This window comes from Hyperolius riggenbachi, chromosome 3 (assembly GCF_040937935.1).
Source record: "Hyperolius riggenbachi isolate aHypRig1 chromosome 3, aHypRig1.pri, whole genome shotgun sequence".
Lineage (NCBI taxonomy): Eukaryota > Metazoa > Chordata > Amphibia > Anura > Hyperoliidae > Hyperolius > Hyperolius riggenbachi.
The window spans coordinates 129,424,406-129,449,386 of record NC_090648.1 but is presented as its reverse complement, the minus strand read 5'-3'; the positions used below and the strand labels follow the sequence as shown (position 1 = coordinate 129,449,386).

The 24,981-nt window shown below is 44.4% G+C and overlaps 1 protein-coding gene across 2 annotated transcripts in view; it reads left to right on the top strand.

Annotated features, from left to right (window-relative positions):
- The window catches only part of GMCL1 (germ cell-less 1, spermatogenesis associated), a 178,578-nt gene that overhangs the window by 6,519 nt on the left and 147,078 nt on the right, over nt 1-24,981 (top strand). The window contains exon 1 of one of the 2 annotated variants that reach the window (XM_068274932.1): nt 15,334-15,490. The exons of the other annotated variant lie outside the window; for it this stretch is intronic. The gene's annotated coding sequence lies outside the window, so the exon portion shown is untranslated. Of the gene's footprint in view, nt 1-15,333; nt 15,491-24,981 lie in introns of those variants that run through there. 2 annotated transcript variants of the gene reach the window in all.

Genomic DNA, 24,981 nt, shown 5'->3' with positions numbered 1-24,981 from the left:
GCTCACTGCTGCCTGGTATCGGCTTGCTGAGCACACAGCTCACCAGTCCGTGGAAAAGAGGCCTCGGGGTGAGCTTTAGGCTTTGCAGCCTTCGTCAGACGTTTGATGAAGGCTGCACACCTGGAAGCTTAATCTTATTCTTTTAAGATAGCCAATAAATGGTATCCTCCTCATTCAAAACTTCTTGCTTTTTGCTGATGGCTACCACGGTACAATACTGTATGGGTTGTGGGAGGGTCTGTGTGTATGTGAAGGCACTGCCTGTGATATGGTTTGAACAGGTCTCTATAGCTGCATTGCAAACCACTGACTTGTACTTTTGGCAAGCTGTTGAAATAGATCCAGCCTGTTGAAGTTGTTGGCTGCCAAAGTTTTGACAATGTGAGGAAAAAGAAGTGTGCCTTATGTGCAGCCGCTTGTGTTTCTAGTCGTGTATTCAGTCATATGAGGATGCGCTTCTGTTGATCCTCACAGGTTTTCCTGTTCACGCAGCTCTATAGCATAGCTAATTGATTCTGCCGTATTGCCATTGAAGTAGTACAGCTAAAATAACTTGACCTCTTTTTTTTGTAACAGAAATGCTAATGTAATTCTCTGTAATGTTGTTTGTCCCAGTTCCACGTGGATCCCTTGCTAAATCCCTTGTAGTGTGGAGATGAAATGTTTGTAGTGTTGTACACTGATGAAAGCAAGCACAGCACTAATAAATAATTCAGCATCACCATATCTTTAGCATGTTTCTCCTGATATTTACTTATTCACCACTTGAGCGTAAGCTATCTAGCTTCAGAAAAAAAAAACAGAAGTTGGAGGTTATGTTGCATGGGGAGGCTACCCTGAGAGCAGCGTTCCCTGAGCCAGTCTGACAGGGACTCTTCGTTCCTGCATGCTCACTGATGGACCATCTGTATGCGTTTGCTTGATGCTGGTCCCGGACAAAAAAAGTTTTTAACCAGTTAGATTAACATTCAAGCGTCTTGGAAGATATTTGCCTTGACAGTCAGGGCCCATTCACCCTAGAGCGTTTTCGGCAAAACGCTCAAACGCTAGTGCTTTTTAAAAGCGCTAGTGTAATAAAACCCTATGGGGCCCGTACTTGGGCGATTTGCGCTAATCGCTGCAAATCGCCCAAAATCGCAAAATGCAAACAGGTCGCCTGCACCCATTTTCAGGCGATTTTTCCCAGCGTTCGCGTTTCAGTGCTATAGAAGTGACTTCAGCAATATAAGCCAAGCTAAAACGCTGCATCCCTGCAGCAGAAGGCTGTTTAGAAACCCCCCAAATCCCCTGGGCTAATTGCAGAGATCACTTCCTTAGTAGAGGCAGAGCTTAGGGCTGTAGCTCTGCCTCTACTCGCATCATCCCCGCTGGTTGCCGCTTCTCCCCGTCCCTCTGTCTTCCTTCACTGAGAGGGGTGGGGAAATGTCGGCGATCAGCGGTGATTGATGCTAGAGGCAGAGCTACAGCGCTAAGCTCTGGCTCCCTAGGCAGCCAAATCCACGCCCAAGAAAGTCGTGTTTTTTTTTTTTATTTTTTGCCCCGGTATTTAGGGGGGTTCTAAACAGCTTTCTGCCACGGGGATGCGGCGTTTTAGCTTGGCTTATAGTGCTAAAGTTAAAAGTTGAATTAAAAAGTGGGCTTTTGAGAGGCTTCAGGCCCTGTTCACACATGCATTTTCAAATGCTGGAGTGTTTGTTTTTTTTTTTTTTTCCCAGCGATTTCATGCGGAAAAAAGTGCGGCGATTTTGTGGCGATCGCGTTTAGCGCTTTTAATAGTACTGAAACTCGACCGCCTGGAAATCGCCTGAAAATGGTGCAGGCTATGCGTTTGCCTTTTTGGGCAATTTGCGCAAATCGCCCGAATGAGAACAGGCCCATAGACTTTTTTACCCTAGCGCTTTAAAAAGCGCTAGCGTCTGAGCGTTTTGCCGAAATCGCGGCAAAACGCTTTACTGTGAATGGGACCTCAGTGTTTCTTTAAAGGCTTACCAGTGTTCTCCCCAGGCTCTTTCAGCCGGGTGCTCCACCCAGCTAGTTTGGATGAGCACCCGGCTGTCATCGGTTCACCTCCTCCTATGCTATATAAGCAGAGTTGTGCACAGAAGCTCCAGCCCTGCATTCTCTCATATTGCCCTACTCGGCTACTATTTCATGACACCCGCTGGGAAAAAAATTCTGGGGAGAACACTGACAACTGTAGTGAGAATAATATGGAGGCTGACCTTTTTATTTCCCAGTTACCCAATACCAGTTGCTTGGCAGCCCTGCTGATCTACCAGGATGACCTGGCTGCAGTAGTGTCTGAATCACTCCAGAAACAAGCATGCAGCTAATCTTGTCAGATCTGACAATGTCAGAAGCATCTGATCTGCTGTATGCTTGTTCAGGGTCTATGGCTAAAAGTATTAGAGGCAGAGGATCAACAGGACAGCCAGGCAACTGGTATTCCTTAAAAGGCAATAAATGTTAATCTCCATATCCGTCTCGTTACAGTTGTCCTTCAACATTCTGTGTTTACAAATTAGCAGCTTTGCCCTGGCAGAGGAGATTTCTGAGCTGAGAGATCAAATTACACCAATAATTAGTCTCAGATGAGGGGGGATTATATAGGCTAATCTCTCTCTAAATACATACAGGGTGCATTTCTCTTATGTCGTGTGCAAGAGTTCCGATCCTTTTTAATGAAGGCATACAAATGAGGCTTCCTGAGATAAACATGTGGCTTTGCTTTCTAAATATGAGCATATATCACATAATTTATGTCTGTTCACCGAACTCCTCTGATGTCTATATGATCTGTATATGGGAATGACACGCGGCGGTGCAGCTGAATTGCTTTTCCCACATGCACAAGTCTGATGGAAAAAATGTAGAGAAGTCCTCCAATATTTATGGCAGTGATGAAAAATTCCTCCGCTGCTTATGTGATCATTATTTACCACCTGAAAACAGCAAGAAGTGGCCACTAGAAATGAGCGCTGAGATGCGGGTAATTCTGACTCGGAACAGACACATTCAAGTGCACTTCCTGCATTTTAAAGTGGACCTGTACTCTTGCACAGGACACAAGGAAAACAGATTAATCTACCCTGTTTGTGTTTAGAGTAAAGAGCCTGTCTTCCCCCTCAGATGTAACTAATCACAAGTGTAATTTAGTCTCTGAGCTATATCAGCTCAGAAATTCAGTAGTCTTGGCAGCCTCTGCTAATTTGTAAAAACAAGATGTTAACCCTTTCTCTGCTTCCATGAAATCAGGAAGTAGACAAACTGCAGATTTGTTGTATGATTTGTATCAGCTGCAATAAAAATGTTTTTCTATAAAGGTTATTATGCTGTTACTTATCTTTTAGAGCAGAGAGGATGTTCTGAGTTCAGGTCCACTTTAAGTAAATTTTAATATATATTTTTATTTTTTTTGTTTGGTCCATTTCCAAACTGCACACAGTTTGCACGCAAATTAGAATTGTTTGCATCTCCTTAATAATTATCTATATTGGAGCGCCACCACTGTTGTGCAGCAGGTATGTGTTTTATTCATATTTGTCTGACAGCAATCACAGTAACAAAACACGTGCGTTGAAAGTGAGGCATTCTTTTTGACTGTGTATGCTTCACTGTATCCAGCGCCATGCGCTGCTTTCCTGCTCCGTTGCAACCCTGTTGTTACAGGAAACTTAAAAGGGCACTACAGCGAAAAATTTAAAATATGTGCAAACATAGACAAATAAGTACATTTTTCCAATAACACTCCAGGACAGGTATACATTGAGACTTGGCTCCTCCCAGGAACAGGAAATATCCTTCAGCCTCTCTATAAATCAAACAAGGACCAAGGGTCAGGCAGTATTGGATATTTCCTGGTCCAGGAACCAGGTCTCTCTATGTGCTCGCTGTCCCGGAGAGCCTGGGTGGCTAGGGAAGGTGTTGGCACACAGTGGATCCTGCTACCTACAGAGGATCTGCTGGAGCTGGGAGTTACCTGTGGGGTTGCCGTTCTGGTTGCAGTTCCCAGCCCGGATGTTTCACCCTGTTGGTCGGCCTGGGGTGAGAAGGCAGCGCTTCAGGAAGGGCCGCACCGAAGACGCACTACGCGGAGGCAGCGGCAGGGAAGTTGACGTCCGGATGATGCGCATGGCGGAGGCGTAATGCGGAAGTCTTCCGGCCGCGACCTCGGAGAGTACTTCCGGGTCGCGTGACGTCACTTCCGCATCGCCGGGTAAAGAGGTGCGGCCGCCCGGAGTCCCAGTTGGTCTTAATCTCGGCGTCTCGCAGCACGGAAGGATGTCTGAGATAGAGCAGGAGCCAGGAAAGGTAAGATTGCTCTGCTGGGACCCGGGCAGCGGTGGTGACTCTTGTGGGAGCATTCAACCGTACGCAGCATGGAAAGTTTGGCTGCATGGTGCCTATATTGCAAAGGGTGCATTACAAGCATAGGCTGTGGCTATGCAATGATGTATTACCTATTAAGCATTATTTTTATGTTTTTGCATACATAGGCTTATATTGACTTTGAAGTGCATATTGTGTTAATGAGAAACTTCTGAAAAAGTTTAACTTATGCAGACTTATGTTATTAATCAGTATATTGCATATAACTTTTGCTTAGTCATATTGGTATATGTTAAAACATATAGATAAATATTGCTTTACTTCACATGGTATTTTTGTAGGACACAATTAGCTTTATGTTTTTTTATGTGTATTTCAGGGCACTTCTACAAATGTACCTGACCCTGCAAAGACCACTAAACGGTGCCCTGTGTGCAATACAAAGGTCAATCCTGCATCAACAAAAATTTTATGCAAGGATTGTACCTACAAAGTAATGAAACAAGAATCTGCCTCTCAGAGAGATATTCAGGCTCTGAGGCAAGATCTAAAAGACACACTTAAAGAATTTAGAGCTAGTGCAACTCCTTCCAAAACAGACACACCAGCTGAAGATTCCGATCAGGTCGCTCATATTAAAGTACCTGAAGCTGTTACGCATAAGAAAGCTACTACTAAAACTAATAAACCAATCAATCCATACATAAGATACGAAAAGTTTCGGATGGAATCCATTTATTCCATAAAGAATCTACTGATACCAGATGGCTTTATGGCAAGTGTAGATCTGCAAGACGCTTACTGGCACATACCAATAGAACTAAATTCACAAAAGTTTCTGAGGTTTGCAGTGCAGATGGAAAAGGAGGTTCAGCATTTACAATTTCGCTGCCTCCCATTTGGCATAACATCGGCCCCCAGAATCTTCACGAAAGTGATGGGAGAACTAATCGCAGCAATACACAAAAGAGGAATTATTGTAATTCCTTACCTAGACGACCTACTAATTCTAGCAAAAACATTAGAAGAACTAGAGGAACACAAACGGATTGTACTAGTGCAGTTACAAGAGGCAGGCTGGATTGTGAGCAAAGAGAAATCGCAGCTTACTCCAACTCAGGAAATTTTATTCCTGGGGTTTGTAATAGACTCAGTGAAACAGAAAATTTTTCTTCCACAAGAAAAAATTACAAAAGATTGTATCCGAAGTGAGTACATTTTGTGCACACCAATCAGTGACAATCAGACAAATTATGCAACTCCTCGGCCTGCTGTCTTCAGCAGCGCCAGCAATCCAGTGGGCGCTGAAACATACCAGGATTTTGCAGTCATGGATGTTGACCCAATGGGACAAGCATCAAGAGACACTAGACAGCAAAGTGACAGTGGATTCCCAAACGAAGGCCAGTTTGGAGTGGTGGCAAACATTGCAGCATCTCACCCAAGGCAGACTATGGTCGTTACCTATTCAAAAGATCCTAACGACAGACGCAAGTCTGTCAGGATGGGGAGCCCACGTGGACACTTTTCAGGTTCAGGGCGTATGGAGTCAAACGATGGCAGAACACTCATCGAACTTCAGGGAACTAATGGCAGTAAAGATGGCTCTAATCAGCACGATACATATTTTAAGGTCATCTCATGTTCAGATTCAGTCAGACAACTCGACGGTTGTCTCGTATCTGAATCGCCAGGGGGGCACGAGATCCAAAAGATTACTATTTCTAACTATGGAGATCCTGGATATAGCAGAACTCGAGTTACTATCCCTAACGGCAGTACACTTGAAAGGGGAATTAAACGTTCTGGCGGATCAATTGAGCAGGGTACAGACCTCAAATACAGAATGGTCCCTCAATCAAAATTTATTTCAGACAATAGTGAGCAATTGGGGACAACCACAAATAGATTTATTTGCGAACAAGGCAAACAGAAAGTGCGAACAGTTTTATTCCCTCAATGTCATGGACAGTCCATTAGCAATCGATGCTCTGGCGCAGAACTGGAATCAGAGTTTACTGTATGCATTCCCACCGTTAAATTTGATTTCCCTGGTACTTCAAAAATTAATGAAGTCACAGTGCCAAATGATACTAATTGCCCCGAATTGGCCCAAGAGGGCCTGGTATCCGCTTCTCCTCTCAATGTTAACGAAGCAACCATGGGAAATACCGTTATCAGAAAATATGATACAGGTACAAGACCAGGCTGTGACCAATCTAGGAAAATGGAAACTTACAGCGTGGTATCTGAGAGGGCAGTCCTTGAAAGTAAGGGATTGTCTTCAAGAGTAGTGAATACTCTGTTAAAGAGTAGGAAAGAGAATACTCGTTTAATATACCAGAAGTACTGGAAGACTTTTATTTTATGGTTAGAAAACTCAAACTTCCAATCAACAGAAATGGCAACAATTTTAGAATTTCTGCAAGAGGGAGTAGAGAAAGGACTGGCCTTAAGCACAATTAAGGTCCAGATATCCGCTTTATCAGTTTATTTAGATAAGAAATTAGCATTAGACCCTCTAATTATTCAATTTGTCAAATCGGTGGAAAGGAATAGACCAGTAAGAGTCAGACAGTTCCCAAAGTGGGATCTATCTTTAGTCTTGCAGGCATTGACATCTGATGAATTTGATGAGGATTCTCTAAGGATGTGTACTCTGAAAACAGTATTTCTAGTAGCGATTACGTCTGCCAGACGGATTAGTGAACTACACGCACTATCATGTAAAGAACCATACTGCTCTTTCTTTGACGATCGCGTCGTTCTTAGAACAAGCCCGGAATTCCTGCCAAAGGTGGGAGACATGTTCCACAGAACACAAGAGATAATACTACCTTCTTTCTGCAGAGACCCAAAAACGGAAAAAGAAAGTAAACAGCATAAATTAGATGTTAGAGAAAATCTAATGTCTTACCTAGAAAAAGTGAAAGCGTTCAGAAAATCAGAGTCGTTATTCATCAACTATACAGGCAAATCCAAAGGATTAAAAACCTCCACAAAGACCATTGCCAAATGGATAAAGGATTGCATCATACAAGCATACAGCATTATGGGTAAGGATCCTCCAGAAAACTTAAGGGCCCATTCCACCAGGGCAGCCGCAACTACGTGGGCTTACAGGGCAGGTACATCACCGTTGAATATCTGCAAGGCGGCGACCTGGAAGAATCTGGGAACATTCATGAGGCACTATCGATTGGACCGAATAACAGAGTCCGATCAAGACTTCGGAAGAACTGTCTTAAAGGCAGTTAGCCCACCCTGAGGTTGGTGATTGATTTCTTGCTTATCATCTCAATGTATACCTGTCCTGGAGTGTTATTGGAAAAACCAGGAGTTAGCTCACCTGGTAACGACATTTTAAGTAACACTCCAGGACAGGTGGGGGTACCCACCCCCATATATATCAAGTATTGCATGATATACATGTTATGTTATATGTTATATGTATGTAAATGTAATATAGTAGGGTTATGTTGAGTATATTGTTCCTGTTCCTTTATATTATACTGCCTGACCCTTGGTCCTTGTTTGATTTATAGAGAGGCTGAAGGATATTTCCTGTTCCTGGGAGGAGCCAAGTCTCAATGTATACCTGTCCTGGAGTGTTACTTAAAATGTCGTTACCAGGTGAGCTAACTCCTGGTTTCTCCCAGAGTAAAATGAGCCATAAATTACTTTTCTCCTATGTTGCTGTCATAACAGTAGGCAGTAGAAATCTTACAGAAGTGACAGGTTTTGGTCTAGTCCATCTCTTCATAGGGGATTCTCAGTAAGGTTTTTATTCTTTATAAAGATATTCCCTAAAAAGGATTTAAACAATGATGCTGGCCAGCTTCCCTGCTCACTTCACAGTTTTTTGGTAGTTGGACAGAGCAACTGCCAATCACTAAGTTCTTTTGAAAACAAATCCCTGAGAATTCCCCCATGGAGAGTCACTTCTGTCAGATTTCTACTACCTACTGTAAGGGACAGCAACATAGGAGAAAAGTAATTTATGACTCATTTTACTCTGGAAAAACCTACTACTTGTTTGCACATTTTAAATTTTTTTCCGCCATAGTGCCCTTTAACGGTCACTGTGAACCTACCCTTAGCATTAACAAGATATTGGTTTGGTTAGGATAAAATCTCTAATGGCTCAAACCTACTAGCAGCCGTCTCTATGTGCTTGTGATTTGAAAAGCTCTTGCTAATGCAATGCTATTAAGGATTTTTATAAAATTGCATCACTCAAGTGGGATCACGCTCATAGCATTACATTAGCATGAGCTTTTCAAATCACAAGCACTTAGGAATGGTTTAGTAACGTACTTCTAGAGGGTTGCAGGCCTTAGGCGAGCATCTTAGAGACTGTTCAGCCAAAATGAGAAATTAGATGGATGTTCGGGTGAAATGTTGGAATGACTTGCTGGGGCTTTATCTCCCAAGCCTCCCCTGAGGGGTGGTGTAGCCACACCCCCTTGCAGACAAGTGCTGTGGTGCTCTCTCTATCTCAGAGACAGTGAGGAGAACGCCAGCGCATACCACTGCATCTGAAATGACCACCAGCTCAGTGTGCAGCACCTATATAGACTCTCTGCACACTTTGCATTCAATTCAGATGCAAATCATATGCAAATCTGCTACTACTTATTATGCAAACAGTAAACTCAGGAGGGGCTGGGAGCACCTAACCTGATAGTTATACAGTTACAAAGTTAAGAAAAAGTGGGGGGGAAGGGTGCGCATCCCTAGACCACCATGGTCATTTCAGATGCAGCCTTAGTGGTATGCGCTGGCGTTCTCCTCGCTCTCCAACAAAATGTAAGTTACACTTTTTTTTTTTTTTTTTATTTTATTTTTTGCTTAGCTGCTTCCAAGGTTTTAAATTTTGGTTAGTTCACTTGCCCGGAGGTTTGCTGCCTCACCGTGGCGCAAGTGTCTAGTACTTTATACTTTGCATGCAAACCATATTGGAAGCTAAAGTTTTTCCTAGCGTAATGAATGTTGGCATTGTTTTGGATGCAGGGCATGCATTTTTCAGTCTAATAGAGGCGGTGTATGCCTATGCGATTAACCATTCCATTGCAGCATGTGTCTAGGGATGCGCAGCCTCCCCCCCCCCCCCCCCCCCCCCCCACTTTATCTCAGAGACAGTGCCATGGCCCTTGTCAGTGTGGGGGTGGGGCTATGCTTTGGTATCTAGTTCTTCTGGGGCTTGGGGGGGTTCTTTAAGACTTGGAAGATAAGGATCCGATATGTTGTATCTTTTTACCTGAAAGGCATCCATCTAATGTCTCTTTTTGGCTGTGTAGTCTATTTAATACATAGCAAGGAAATGAGCAGCGCTACTTAAAAACAGACTAGTGCCTACCTGCAAAAGAGTGCAAGCCCCACTTGTGGGGTCGAATACACACCGAGCATACACATGACCTGTCTACCACTAGAGGAGGATGTTGGTTTCCATTAACAGCTTGCATGCAACCTATTAAGTACTCGTCCCTCCCACTGCGAAGAAGTCAATCCTCCATGGGAGGGGACTAACACTAACTAAATCCTAACCTATGTATATGCATAGCCTGGGTGCGGCTAATCAAATAAAATCAAAAATTGAAAATTGCGCAAAAGGTGGATCAGCGCAACACCAGGCCGCCTCCGAATGGCCTCCATCAGAGATGCGCTGAGCCCCCCAGGAACTACAAACGCACCTTGAACCCAAACAGAAGTCTAGTCTATTTAATGCCTGGTACACACACCATGCATTTTCCTGCCAGACGGGTCAGGTCGATTATTTCTTGCAGGTCGGATCTAATTTCCCATTATTTTTCTGGTCACTTTATTTTTTTATAGAAGTTATCGGAAAATCGTTCAGAAAAACGATAGAAAGCCGAGCGGATCTTGTGGAATTAATCGATTCAACTCCTCTATCTGACGAGAAATTGCACGCTGTGTACCAGGAAAAAGCTGTGGAGAAGACCATTCAACCTGTCCCTGCATGACCAAACGGCAGAATGGTGGTCATGCGACCATTGTTTAAAAGCTGCTGAAAATGGTGTACAGTGTGCTTTCTCTCTTCACCCATGTGTTACTAGCTCTCTATAGAGCAGTTTGAGTTGTCCACTGTCTCAGTATTTTCGATATCCATTTTAACGCTCACATTCATACAGGAAATGCATGCAATGTGCCTCCGAAGAGGCTATTTTTTGCTTCATGGTTTTTATGAGGAATAAAAAACCTCTATCTCTGATTCTGAAATGAAACCTTTTCTAGGGCATACAGATACTTCAATATAAAAAATGGCTGGATGTGTTTGAAGTATTATCTGAGATGGACTGAGTTCCGCTGAGCTTAGCAGAAATGTGAAATAACACTTTTGACCGCTGGTCTATTGTACTGTTTTTCTTCTTGAGTGTTTTACTAGAGTCATGTATTGGTTTTTGTTCCTGTGCGAGAACGATGAAGTTCAGTCACTTCAAAAGCCTTTATTGTTAAGCCATGTGTTCCAAACCGAACCCACACTAAAATGGTTGTTTCTGAAGGGGTAATTGCCTCATCCTGATTTATCTGTGCAATGCTCACTGTGTAGTGGATTGCTTCTGCCTAGTGACAAGCTAGCTATACAGGCTTTCTTCCAGATAAGTAAATACACCCTTTCAAGCTTGTTTCAGCGGGAATTTGTTCCAAAAAATTACATTGTACTGAAATAAATCAAATGTTCACTTCCTGTTTGCATGGAAAACTCAGAGGCACACTGTGGCTATGGATACACTTCCTTGACCTTTGACTGTTAACAATAGTTTTTAGTTGTTTTGACCCGGTGTGCATAATGTCTTGTAAGGAATCAAAAAATCCAAAAATGTTCAGAACAAGTCAAAAGACCATAAAGGGACAAATGGAAAATAAAGTGATCCACAGCATATTGTTTCTAAACTGTTAAAGGAAAATTTTATCATACACATCATTCAACAGGTACACATACCCATCATTCAGTGATGGTAGCACACATAGGTAATTGCCACTTGCAAGCAACCACAAATGGTGATTTATAATGCTACAGGGCACTAGGTAGTGTTTCTCACAAGATACAGCATACCCAAAATGTACATAAAAAGTAACACTTCCGTGGTGCAGGAGGGTTTAGTCCCAGTGCTCCACCACAACAGTGTGTTCAGGGAAACAAGTGGAGGTTTGAGCATTGACATTTTGGATGCAGTTGGAAGGTGTTTGGCTGAGAACATTGTAATGGAATGGGCAATGTATGCAACACTAATCCCTAAATCTGAAACCCACAATGAAAGGGGAGTATAGACTGGACATAAGGTGTAGATATTTTATTGGATAGAATTAGAACAATGACTAAACATCAGCTCGGGAGCATTCAGGAGTGAACGTTACATTTTATCAAAGGGTGTCTAAGGTTAATTTATGGGCTACCAATGTTTATCTGTTTGTGTTTTGGGATGTGGGAGGAAACTGGAGTGCCTGGAAGAAAACTCCACACAGACACGGGGAGAACATACAAACCCCATGCAGATAGTGCCCTGGCTGGGATTCGATCCGGGGAACCAGCGCTGCTCGGCGAGTGTGCTATCCACAACGTACTGCCCTTAGTCATACTATAAGTCACAGGATCAGGATCAGCATGCGGATTAGATGCTTTGACTCTGGTCTGACCCCACTGGCTGCATGCTTGTTGCGGATGTGGGACTCAAAAGCCACTCAATCTCAGCATGACAAACATGCAACTGGCATTGTACATAAGGCAATGAGGATAATTGCTGATGTATTCTTCTCATTTTAGGTTCTCTTCATAAAGCAAATCTGTAGGGACAAAAAAGGTTACATACTTGCCTATGGAGAGGGAAGGTTCTTGCTCTCATAGAGCCTTCCCGGGCCTCTCCTAGTGTCCTGGTTCCAGCGCTGTCCCCCATTTTAATCTGCCACCTCTGGGAGCTCTTGGAAATGCATTCCCGAGTACATCTGAAGACTGGTGGCTTTGTACTGCGCATGCGTGAGTGCATGCTTGTGCAGGAAGGAGATTGCCTGCCTGCCTGTGGAAGCACTTGCGGATGTGAGTGCTTCCAAGAACCCCCCCCCCCTTCCCCGAAGGTGTATTCAGCCACTTAGTTGAATACATGCAACAGGGTGACAGGGCTGGAATAAGGGGACCAAGCAAGGACACTATAGGACCCAAAGTCTTTCCTCTCCATAGGGGACTATGTGACTCCTACCACACAATGCACCTGAATTTCCAATAAATCCCAACAGGTGATCTATTGAAAATCGGTCGAACTGCCGAGTTACACTGATGCAGTGCAAAGCTATAGTCCATTGATCTACCAATGCTGTTCAATACTTTTGTCATATTCATTCAAAATCGATCAAAAATCTATTGATCTGACATTTTTGAGGAATCTATTCCCAGCAGATGAACAAAATCTGCAAGGAATCAAATGAGAGAATGAGTTAAAAAAAAATAAAAAATATAGGTTATTTGTTTTCAGATCCGTTATTGTCAACTTTCAAAATATTCACAAGCTGCTAGGGCTATCTCTCATTGCTCTGAGAAGCAACGCAATCCAGGATGTGCCATACCTAAACGTTAATCTTCTAAGGTCCTTAGCACACTGCTGCGTTGCAACACAGTTCACATCTGCAAGCCTGAATGTATGAAATTGTAGGACATGTTGTGGGGCAGTAATGTGCTGCGTCGAAGTGTATTGGGAAAACCCCTCGTTAACGGCATCTTCTTAGCAGTGTTTTGATTGAGCAATGCGCACAATCATGAGTAAATGCGATTGGATGCTTTTACCCATAAAACTCCGAGCAGTGGTGGGGCAGAGCAGCGGGAGGGGTGCAAGGACATGGAGAGCAGAAGATGGTTCTGCACCAAGGAACTAATAGTTCTTGTGCAGTGGAATCTGGAGCTAAATGACTAGGGTTTTTATGCGTTTTCTAATAACGCAGCAGTGTGCTCAGTCCCTTACAGGAATCAAACTACCCAGCCATTGTAATGCCCACATATCAGTGTCAGCCACTTGGACCATGGGGGTGTTTTTAACCTTGCGCAGGGGAAAACCTTTTAAGGTGTACACACACACACACACACACACACACACACACACACACACACACACACACACACACACACACACACACACACACACACACACACACACACACACACACACACACACACACACACACACACACACACACACACACACACACACACACACACACACACACACACACACACACACACACACTTTTGTCAATTTGTAGAGATTTGAAGATGGCTTTTGACTTAGGTCTTTGCTGTATTGCATAACGGCTACCCAAATTACTGTATTTTTCGGACTATAAGACGCGTCTGACCATAAGACGCACCTAGGTTTAAAGGGCAAAAAAATATATACTAAACCTGGTGCATCCATGGTGAAGGGGCATCCTGTGGCTTATGCCCCCCTTGTTCCTCATACCCCCTTGTACCTCTTGTCTCCCTGTGTCCTCCTCTGGCCCCTTTGTGTCTTCAGTTCGGCCCCCTGTGTCCTCCTCTGCATGGGCACAGTACAGGGAGTCCCTAACATTGTGGAGTTTCGTATTGGCAGGCGTTCCCAAGTCAGGAACTCCCTGCAGTTGGACTATAAGACGCTGTGATTCCCCCCCCCCCCCCCCCCACTTCAGGGGGAGAAAAAGCGAGTCTTATAGTCCAAAAAATACAGTATTTTGTATTGGGTCATTTTATTGTAGCAGTTGTCCAGTTTTCCATTGAACGAAAAGCACCTTTTGATGGCAAGACTTTGTTCTGTGATGTGTTTTGTTAAAGAGAACCTGTACTGAAAATTAAAAAGTCAAAATAAACATACACAGGTCATACTTACCTCCCGTGTAGTCTACTCCTCAATCTTTCTCCGCTCCTGCGTCCTGTTTGTCCACCGTGATCAATGGAATTCTCTGTCCTCCATTTTGAAAATGGCCATTACCCCATAACAGCTTCCAGGTGAGCACACTGTTAAACTGTTATATCGCCCATTTGAGCCATAGGTAAACAGGGACATTACCTTGCACATTCAATTGTAATTGACAGCAACTGGTATATTTCAGTTCTGACAAAATGTTGTCAGAACTGGAAGGGATCACTAAGAAAAAAATGGTGAGCTCCTGAGAGGGACGGTGAGGTAAGTATGTAATATTCATTTGCAGCTACATCACATGTTTGTTTGAAATAATTTTACTTAGTTCAGGTTCCCTTTAAAGTGGTTGAAATATCCAGCAGGTGGAAGAAGTTGCTGTTTTTTCCCCCCTATAACCCAAAGTCTTATTACTTTCTTTTCAATGTACAATGCAGCTTCAGATCTCTTCAGGCACAAGAACAGAGCATTCTGTTCCCTTTCTGATTCTCCTGGCTGACGTAGCCTTGCAAGGCTTGGCTGTGCCTGTTTTTATATGCACACTCTACATTGTAGTTGACTGTTAGGAGTCCGGTGTGACTGCAACGATTGTCTGCCCAGTGATAGCTGTACAGATGTGCATGCTGGACTCTGAGGGGGCTAATGAACAAGGAGTCCTCTCTGGGGAACGCTAAGTGATTGGCTGTAAAGAATTCAGCGTGGCTCAACTCTTCCTCCATAAGCAGGATGAGCAATGCCCAAAGAAGCTGTATCTACCTGCTCTGATTATTTGATGATCCAATATAATGTCTTGGTACAACTTGCAGTGGAATTCCAGGAGGTTAGAGAATTTTGTCTTTTCCTTGCCATAGAAATACAGTATCTCATAATAAACCCTGATCTAGTAAACAGTGTCCTAGCCAAGCCTCATTATAAGTATATGAGAATAATGCCTGGTATAGTAAACCCTGATAGAATAGAGTTTCTGTTATTAAATCTGTTTTTTGGCCCCTTCGGTATTCTGTACCTGGCTGTACTGGAAAGTGGGCGGGTGCATGCTTCATATGTCAGTCAGAGACCCATGAGCCGTGGGCTGGCGGCCACTTGTAGCCTGCACACTACTCTGCGGGGATTACCTCAAAAGCATCAGCTAGTAAGACCTATGTTTCCTGCCTGATTACTGAGAGAATTGTGTGTCATCTGTGACTTACTTGTGCATGGCTGCAACTCTACAGTATCATCCAGGCTGCACAGACATGTGGACAAACTACTTGCATTAACTGGTAAGACCTATGCTTTTTGTGCAAACGATTACATGGTTATTGCGCTATTGTGTGATGCATACAAATCCCTGCATATTGAGCGCTATGTATTTTGATCTAGCTTAAGGCCCATACACACGGCGGATTTCCGCGAATGACTGGTCGTTTGGACGTCAAATCAGGCGTGTGTACAGTCTGTCGTTCGGCTGATGAGAGCGGACTTGAGCGATCCGCTTGGCATATACCTAGCTGTTTTGTTCGGTGAACCCACCTCATCACGGCATATACCTAGCTGTTGTGGCAAGTGGTGTCATTGTCCGCCATAACAGATTCTCTTTAAAGGGGAACTGAAGAGAGATATATGGAGGGCTGCCATGTTTATTTCCTTTTAAGCAATACCAGTTGCCTGGCAGCCCTGCTGATCCTCTGCCTTTAAGACTATTAGCCATAGCCCCTGAACAAGCATGCAGCAGATCAGGTGTTTCAGACTTTAAAGTCAGATCTGACAAGACTAGCTGCATGCTTGTTTCTGGTGTTATTCAGATACTACTGCAGAGAAATAAATCAGCAGGGCTGCCAGGCAACTGGTATTGATTAAAAGGAAAGAAATATGGCAGCCTCCGTATACCTCTTACTTCAGTTCCCCTTTAAAGGATTTAAAGTGAATTCATTTCAAATACAGCAGGGCCTCGAAAGTCCTCCTCCTGTATTGTTATTTTTGGTCACTACCTCGGGACATGCATGCCATGCCTGCTGCCTTCCTTGGATGTGTGGTGGTAGCCGGTCCTGCTCCTTTGCCCACAGCATGCCTGCTGCCTTCCTTGGATGTGGTAGCCGTTTCTTAGGCTCCCACTCCAGACCGGAATCGAACCAGGATTCCCCGGCCATTATCCCTGGTCAGTCACCATGGTACTGAGAAAGTACCATCAAAAGTTTCACACAGTTGAATGAATGGCAGACTTGCCCTCCTTAACACATTCTTGGCAATTGCGTTTGAATTGGTTTAGTTTTCCGCTGGGTCAAGGGTCCATCTGACCACAGATGCCTGGTCTGCAAAGCACAGTCAGGGCAGGTACATTACTTATACAGCATGGGTCTCAGGCTCACACTTTGAACCGGAATCGAACCCTGATTCCCCGGCCATTACCCACTGGTCACAATGGCAGACTTGCCCTCCAGAACAGATTCTCGTGAAAGGCAAGTGGTGTCATCATTGTCCGCCATAACAGATTCTCGTTAAAGGATTTACAGTTAATTCATTTCAAATACAGCAGGGCCTCGAAAGTCCGAGTCCTGTATTGTTGTTTTTGGTCACTACCTCGGGATGTGCATGCCAAGCCTGCTGCCTTCCTTGGATGTGTAGTGGTAGCAGTTTCTTAGGCTCCAACTCCGGACCGGAATAGAACCAGGATTCCCCGGCCATTACCCGTGGTCACAATGGCAGACTTGCCCTCCATAATAGATTCTCGTTGCAGGTACTGAACCGCAAGCAGACAATGTAATTTAAAAAAAAAAAATAGATGTAAGCTTTACTAATGGTAGAGAAAGAACCATGGAAAGTTGATGAGGCAGACAGACATTACCTAACCAGACATCACTGAATGAGGAAGGGCAATCTCCCCATGGTGCGCAGTAGTCCAGCACGGCCGTCACTACACAAACAGCTGTTTACGGTGCGTTACACAGTGAGTTTGGTGTGTCAGTGTGACGCAGTGCTCTAATTACACTCCCTGAGTGATGTATACACATGCAAGATGTTTTAAAAAAAACATGTTAGGCCTGCAATTTAACATGCAATGTGATTTCTGCCCATAAAACACTGCTTTGCGTCAAATCCAGATTTTTTTTTTTTTCTCCCCGGGACTTTTGGCATGTATCCCACTCCGCCGTGCCCCCCCTCCAGGTGTTAGACCCCTTGAAACCTCTTTTCCATCACTTTTCTGGCCAGCATAAGTGTTTCTGGTTTTCCAAGTTCGCCTCCCCATTGAAGTCTATTGCGGTTCGCAAAAGTTTGCGTGAACCGAACCTTCCGCGGAACCGAAAATCGGAGGTTCGGGCCATCTCTATTTGCTACTACCACCTTTCCCCGAAAAAATAAGACTGTCTTTTACTTTTTTTTTTTTTGTTTGTTTTTTTCCCCTTCAAAATTTGTCCTAGGTCTTATTTTTGGGGAGGTCTTAAATATATTTCCCTCTTGTGCTTCCCGATTTCCCCACCTCCACTTTACCTTCTGCTGACCCCCTCCTCCAAAAAGTCGCACTGCCCACCGACATACCTCTACTGCAGATCCACGTGGTGAACTGCTGATTCCAGCACCGCCGCTTCTGGCCCCGTTCTGCCCTGCCTGCCGGCATTATTTTCAAACCGCAGATCAGCGGTAAAGTGTGGTGAAGAAAGCTAGTTACACTGTAACAGCACTTCCGTGTACAGGAAGTGACATCTCTGTTTACTTCCTGTACACGGAAGTGCTGTTACAGTGTAACTAACTTTCTTCACCACACTTTATCGCTGATCTGCGGTTTGAAAATAATGCAGGCAGGGCAGAAAGGGGCCACAAGCAGCGGTGTGGGAATCAGCAGTTTACAACGCTGATCTGCAGTAGAGGTACCGGTATGACGGTGGGCAGTGCGAGTTTCTGGGGGAGCTGGGAGGGGTCGGCAGGAGGTACAGTGGAAGCGGGGTAAAGGGGGGGGGGGCAGACGGACGGGACGTCCTCAGCCACTAGGGCTATTTTAAGGGTAGGTCTTATATTTCAATCAAGCTCGAAATATGTACTAGGTCTTACTTTAGAAAGAATGTCCTACTTTCGGGGAAACACGGTAATGTTCTATTCATTGTCCGTACTACACATACAATTCATTATATCAGAAGTTTTATTTCGTATGTCTCTTTAAGGGCTTATTCACAGTGGAACGTTGCGTTGTGATGCGACGTTAGTCACAACGCAGCATTACAATGCAACGCAGAAAAGGGGGTATGGCACATTAACGCTGCGTTATTATTGCATACAGGCAATGACAAGTATGGCTTTCCTGTACCTGGTAACGTCTGCATTGAGGTAGCTCACAGCAGCAGTACATCACCATAACCATGTATAACAATGCGACCCTAACATCACACTGTGAACATCCCCATATGCTTATCATTGCAGTGTGGTAAGCTGCGTTATAACCAGGGCTGTGGAGTCTGAGTCGGAGCAATTTTGGGTGCCTGGAGTCGGGAAAAAATACAGACTCTGACTCCTAATGAATTTGTAACTGTAATTAAAATAGAAAATATGATAAAATGTTCTATTTCTCACATAATAGTCATAAAAAAATGTGTATATATACAGTAATAGCTGTGCTCCGTCCACAAAAATGAAATAAACCAATCAAAATGAGTTACTTGTGCTGCTTCAATAAAGCAGTCCCCGTATTTTTAAAGTCAGATATACACATCTGATTGTGACTGAACAGTATATATGATGTGTACACAGGAATCTCTTATATATGTTACGGCCAGAACCCGAAGTTTGGCCACTTCTAGTTCTGGCCGGCCACTTCGGGTTCTGGCCGGCCAATGCGCGAAGTGGCCGCTGCGCTGCGGCCAATGTTAGAAATGGATTGATTCCTCTGAGGTTAATGTATCTTCTGGCCGCAGCGCAGCGGCCAAACGTATAACAACTTCGTTAATTTATTGCAATTCAGCCGGCGGCAATGTAACAATTCAAGCCGCCGGCTTTTTCTCTGCCTCTCTCTCCTTCTCCTGCCCCCGCCTCTCTCTCCTCCCTCCCGCCTCTCTCGCTCTTCTATGGGCAGCCGGCAGGGACACGCGTGTCCCCCCTCCGGAGTCGTTCGTCGCGGCAGGGGAATCCTGCCGTTCTTGCAGAACGGGTGCTGGCAGAAGCGATGTCTGCAGCCTCCCCGCTCTGCTGCCCTGGCGCCACGAACGACTCTCGGGGACACGCATGTCCCCGCCGGCTGCCCATAAGAGGAGAGAGAGAGGCAGAGAAAAAGCTGGCGGCTTGAATTTTACATTGCCGCCGGCTGAATTGCAATAAATTAACGAAGTTGTTATACGTTTGGCCGCTGCGCTGCGGCCAGAAGATACATTAACCTCAGAGGAATCAATCCATTTCTAACATTGGCCGCAGCGCAGCGGCCACTTCGCGCATTGGCCGGCCAGAACCCGAAGTGGCCGGCCAGAACTAGAAGTGGCCAAACTTCGGGTTCTGGCCGTAACATATATACTAAATAACATCTATGCTGTAAGAATAAAGCCTGATGTGTAGCCGTGTCATAGTAGAGATGGTCAATGAGATGTAAATAATTCTGCAGTGATGCTGATTTATGCAAATGTACGCACTCCCTTTGCTCATGAAATCCAATAATTTGATATGTTAAAATTTGGTTTGGTGACTACAAATTAAAGGGTACCTGAGACGGATGAAAAGTTAAGTTTTATACATACCTGGGGCTTCCTCCAGCCCCCTTCAGGCCAATCAGTCCCTTGCTGTCCTCCACCACCTGGATCTTCTGCTATGAGTCCTGGTAATTCAGCCAGTCAGCACAGTCCAGCCACGTGCTGCTCCTACAGCCAGGAGCGTTCTGCACCTGTGCAACAGTGCTGCGCAGGAGTAGTACGCTCCTGACGGTGGAGTGTGTGCATGCGCACTACGCCAGACTGGCTCAAGTACATGGAATCATAGCAGAAGATCCAGGTGGCGGAGGACAGCGAGGGACTGATTAGCCTGAAGGGGTTTGAGGAAGTACCAGGTATGTACAAAACTTTAATTTCATCTGTATCAGGTTTACTTTGTTACACAGTAGTACTATACTCTACATATGTACTCCCCACAGAGCTTCAGGGAATCCACTGAGGATGTTGTGCACATTGAACACAGAGGTGTTGTCTATCACCCATAAACCTGGTTCAGATTGTACATGAAGAATGTGTAATAGAGGAAGAATCTCCTTGTTCCCCTGCAGAGCACCTGCACATCACTCTTACATGTACCCGGAGGAGTCGGTGGATTTTTGGACCGACCCCACAACCCTGGTTATAACACTTTATAACGCAGCTCCGCAATGTCCCACTGTGATTAAAATAATATGGCAGCCTCCATATTGTTCTCACTACAGTTGTCCTTTAAATAATAAAATTATATGTATAGCACTGGTGAATTATGTGTGTGCGTTTTTTTCTTTTTTTTACATTTTTTTTTTTTTTTATTTTAATGAGGTTTTTAAATTACATTTTCTTTTTTTTAACACAACCAAGAGATATAAGAAGGGAAAGTCCTGACATCTGCCTTGGGTAGTGGATTTTTTTGCAGCCTGTCCTCCGAGATTTACTTGCAGAGGAATATGTAACTACAATGCAGGAATAAACTTTTTATAATAAGACTCATTACCTTTTTATCTTGCAGTTCTCTCAGGGTGTTTCATAACAGCCAAATTAATCCAGAAATTACAGTCCATGTCCCACTGGCAACGTTCTCATTAACTGTTAGCGGGTTACTTTATTGACATCTTGGTTTACCCATCTGTAAAATTACCTTGCTTCTGTGGTGTCAGAAATTGCCATTGTGCCTTTTGGAAGCTGCTAGAATACGGATCATTCTAAAAACTTCTTTTGCAGAAGGTCCGCTTATTTCTTTCTTCGTATGTTGCTAAAGCGTAAAACCAGTTTCAAGCTACAGTGAAGTCCTCATCAACCTGCTACACACAGTGCTATGTATGGACTCCATGTCTATACATTAATGTACATAGTTATTACATAGTTATTTGGGTTGAAAAAAGACATACAACCATCGAGTTCAATTAGAGAACAAAGTGATAACTGGGGGCTGCTAAATACTTCAGCTAATTTAAAGATTAGTTTTAAATTGTGTGGGCATTTCCAGAGGAGAGTCTGAAGGTGCATTCGTGTGTCGGGATGGTCACATTGGTCCGTGAGATGATAATAAGTTTAATGTATGATTTTTAAGCAAATAAAAAGATTTTATAAACGTACCTGGGTCCACCAGCTCCATGAGCACTAATGCGTCCCTCTCCATCCTCCCGAGTGCCTCCGTTCGCCTGGTATCTGTCCTGGTAATCTGGCTCAGTCACACCAGTCTGCTCTTCTGTGCATGCAGGGCCCCTCCACTGAAAAGTCCCCTCGGCTTATATGCGAGTCACTATGTGGAGCACGAGAGAATGTGCAACGAGATCCCTTAATCTGCCTGTGCTCCCCGCTGTGCCTGTGTCTCTCCCTCTGCAACCAGTTTAGTGTGGCTGTGTGCAGTAGAAGCCTGCATCGTGCCGGGTACCTACGGGTTACCCGTAATATGGGTCGGGGTTAGGTACCCGGTTTGATTTTTATTGGGTAGCGGGTCTGCAGGTGTGGGTTGGGTGTGGGTACCAGATTCACCAGAAAATGGGTAGCGGGGCTGCGGGTCTGAAAAATTAGACCTGCACAGGGCATCAGGTTGGGTACCTGCGGGTTAGCCGAAATGCTGGGCTGATTCGGGTACCAGTTTTGATTTAATTGGGTTGCTTGTCGGGTGCGGGTAGCGGGTCTGCGCGTGCGGGTGCCAAATTCACCAGAAGGTGGGTTGCGGGTCTGAAAAATTAGACCCACTCAGGCCTCTAGTGTGCATTGATAACTTACCTGTGACCCCCGGTGCCTGTGCTACCCGCTGTGCCCCAAGCACTCCCAGCAGCATGTTTATCGCAGCTGTGTGCTGTAATACATTACCTGTGACCCCAGCTTGAGAAGCACTCTGAGGCAGTGTTAGTGCCATTGTTTATCAGGGATTACCTCCTGCTGCTGTGTAGCACTCGCGGTGTCTCACATCTATGACACCATCCAGTGGCGTCTTAAGGTGGCCACTAACGTTTCAAACTTTTTTTCAACCAATTTTACCATTTCTATAATATAAGGGCCTGCCTAAAATCTCTATTTAATATATTCATTCAATTTACCCTTATACTACATAGATTTGGTAAAATTGGAAAGAAAAGATTGGATGGTTAGTGCCCACCAGTAGACACCTGCAGAAGTGTGATGTGGATTTTTTTTTTTTTATTTTTTTTTTAAAAGACCAGCTTGCCCTGCATTTATGGCTGTTTGTAGTCCTCTCCTGTGTACAACCAATTTGTGGAAAATGCTGCGATTCCTCATATTGTTTTGCTTAAAATCTCTTAATAGAGTTCCTAGCTCTACTTTCAGTTCAGCAATGAAGATATTTCCCCACTTTCTGCTAGCGGAGATGGTTATTTGTGTAGCTTGTTTAGGCTCTGTGATCTTTCCAGCAGATTTTCATGTTGGTGGGAATGAACTTGTTTAGATGGAAGGGATGCAAGTCATTATTTTCTCTTTGTATGGAAAGGTTATCTGCTTCTCTGCATTTTAATGAGGCGCTTGCAGAGCGACTGGTAAAATTGCTGCCAATTGTTGCTGTTAGACATGTTTGTGCTACAAGGCCGTTTTCACAATGATATCTCTGGTTGAATCTTCTACATTTGACAGCCCTATTTACACGGGAACAGCAACAAACAAGACACACGTGTTCTGCAAGTGTCCGCGTGTTACCAGTGGCTGCGGCGTCCTTGGCGTTATCTGTATCCCACACTTGTCTGTAGGTGTCTCAGCGGTACACGAGATGTCAAACGTTGCTGTTTAATGGATGTTTTCCAGGAGGCCAGGCCAGTCTCTCTCGCTTTCCTGGGTAGCTAACAGGCTTTTCATGTCTGCAGTTCATGAATTGTCAAGGGTGCATTCTGCTAGAGTGAAAAACTATTATTGGCTACTCATGGGGTGAAGGGCAAATATTCCAACTGCACTGTATAATTTGATCTAAATTGGCATCTTTTTCTTGTGCAGCTTAATATACCTCCTTAATATACAACTGAAGTGAGAGTGATATGGGGGCTGCCATGTTTATTGCCTTTTAAACAATACCAGTTGCCTGGCATCCCTGCTGGTCTGTTTGGCTGCAGAAGTGTATGAATCACACCAGAAACAAGCATGCAGCTAATATGTCAGAAACTCCTGATCTGCTGCATGCTTGTTCAGGGTCTATGGCTGAAAGTATTAGAGACAGAGGATTAGCAGGATAGCCAGGCAACTGGTATTGCTTAAAAGGAAATAAACATGGCGGCCTCGCTCTCTTCAGTTGTCCTTTAAGGTCCATTGACATGCCTTGACCTAAGGCGGCCGATAATGATTGCCTGAGAGGATAGTCAGGTGTATACAGCGGCCCCCACCTTACGAGCAATCCGCTTGATGTATCGTCCCCGCAACGGCCAATCATTGTCTGCGCTACTCCCTCGTCCGCCATGTGATATCACTCACGTGCCACTCTGCTGTCCCCATCCCCTCCCCCGCGTAGCAACAGAATGCATCATCTGCTACATAGCTGACATGCGTCTGTATAGGCCGGCCAGCGATTTTTGCCCTTGGGGATCAGGTCTCAATACCTGATGGGCAACATAGAATCAATGCAGCAAGCAGTTACCAGGCAGCAGTTGTGAGAGTTTGGGAGGCATTTCACTGCCTATCGACTGCTCATGGAAAAGAGGCCTTAGTATTAATCACCAAGCTGTTTAGGGGTTTGTGTTCATGGATATACACATACCAGGGCTGTGGAGTAGGAGACATTTATGGGGTCCTGGAGTTGACAAAAAAAGTTATAAACTCTGACTCATAATGACTTTAATGAAAAAAAACCCCAACAAGTTCAGTAGTCATAATGAAGTTCTTCTCTGCAGTAATAATAAAGCCCAGTGCATAGTTGTGCTACTAGTGTGAAGTTTAGCTGTTTCGAGTCGCGTGTCGTGTGCCCCCCCCCCCCCCCCTGCATTGCTGGCCCCAAATAAAACCTTATTTCATTTCTCTTATTTAGTTTAAGGGCTTATTCACAGTGGGACATATGCGTTGTAATGTGACGTTAAAGTTACAATGCAACAAAAAGTTGGTAACTTCATTGCCTGTATGCTTTACTGCAGCATTAATGTTAAAGTATGCTTTCCTGTACCTGGTAATGTGTGCATTTAGAGGTAACTCACTGCAGCAGTGCGTTACGATAACGCTTAATGTTACAATGTGAGGCTAATGTTGCACTATGAACGTTCCATAGGATTATCATTGCAGTGCGGCAAGCTGCGTTATAAGACTTTAGAATGCAGTTCCGCAACGTCCCACTGTGAATGTAGCTTAAACTGACCAATACAGTAGAGCGTCGGCTTGCCAGCCAGTAATTCTGTGGTGAAATGACTTGCATGTTGCCTTCCTTCAGCATGTAAGGTTAGTTTTACACTGACAAGGTGCTTTGCAACAGACACCATTTTGAGCGCTGTAAATCGTACTGCACAGGATGATTCCTATATTTGTATAGCGCTTTTCTCCTGTAGGACTCGAAGTGCTGGTAAAGCAGCCACTAGACTAGAACGCACTCAGTAGGCAGTAGCAGTGTTAGGGAGTCTCGTCCAAAGAGCTCCTTACTGAATAGGTGCAACTTACTGAACAGGTATGCATAATGCATC